The 1,070-nt window shown below is 45.6% G+C and overlaps 1 pseudogene; it reads left to right on the forward strand.

The window, feature by feature from the left end:
- Positions 1-230: 230 nt before the first annotated feature.
- Positions 231-349, forward strand: LOC148253349 (5S ribosomal RNA; annotated as a pseudogene).
- Positions 350-1,070: the final 721 nt, after the last annotated feature.

The following is a 1,070-nucleotide window of genomic DNA, read 5'->3' on the forward strand; positions in this document are numbered from 1 at the left end:
CGGGTGGCTCCTCCGGCGTCTAGTTCTTCTTCTCCTGCGAGGCACTGGCGGCTAGGGTTTTTGTGGTCAGGTGTGGGTGGGGTTATTTATACCCTTTGCCTTTTAATCTCAACCGTCCATCAAGATTAAATCTGGACCGTTCGATCGCTATTTTGCACGCACAAGGAAACAAATGACGGGAGGGGGAGGGAAGGAGAAGGAGTGTATGTATTTGCAGCGCAAAATGAAACATTTGCGATCATACCATCACTAATTCACCGAATCAAATCAGTACTTCGGAGTTAAGTGTGATTGGGCGAGAGTGGTACTAAGATGGGTGACCTCCTGGGAAGTCCTCGTGTTTCACCTATTTTTTTACAGATGGGTCATTCGACGTTACGCGCGACTGAAACTATGGTCTGCTGGTTTATTCGCAAATGTGAGTGACGGCGCCGGAGTATTTTACTTGATATTAGAACGAGAAAGAGAGGTGTAATTTGCACGCAAAAGGAAACAAATGACGGGAGGGGGGAGGGTAGGAGAAGGAGTGTATGTTTTTGTAGCGCAAAATGAAACATTTGCGATCATACCATCACTAATTCACCGGATCAAATCAGAACTTCGGAGTTAAGTGTGCTTGGGCGAGAGTAGTACTAGGATGGGTGACTTCTTGGGAAGTCTTCGTGTTTCACCCATTTTTTTATAGATGGGTCCTTCGACGTTACGCGCAACTGATACTATGGCCCGCTGGTTTATTCGCAAATATGAGTAACGGAGCTGGAGCATTTTACTTGATATTAGAATGAGAAGGAGAGGTGCAGTTTGCACGCAGAAGGAAACAAATGACTGGAGGGGGGAGGGAAGGAGAATGAGTGTATGTATTTACAGCGCGAAATGAAATATTTGCGATCATACCATCACTAATTCACCGGATCAAATCAGAACTTCGGAGTTAAGTTTGCTTGGGCGAGAGTAGTACTAGGATGGGTGACCTCATTAGAAGTCTTCGTGTTTTACCCATTTTTTTACAGATGGGTCCTTCGACGTTACGCGCACTGAAATTATGGTCCGCTGGTTTATTCGCAAGTGTG

This window comes from Carica papaya, chromosome 6 (assembly GCF_054855325.1).
Source record: "Carica papaya isolate Zhongbai chromosome 6, ASM5485532v1, whole genome shotgun sequence".
In the NCBI taxonomy this organism is placed as follows: domain Eukaryota; kingdom Viridiplantae; phylum Streptophyta; class Magnoliopsida; order Brassicales; family Caricaceae; genus Carica; species Carica papaya.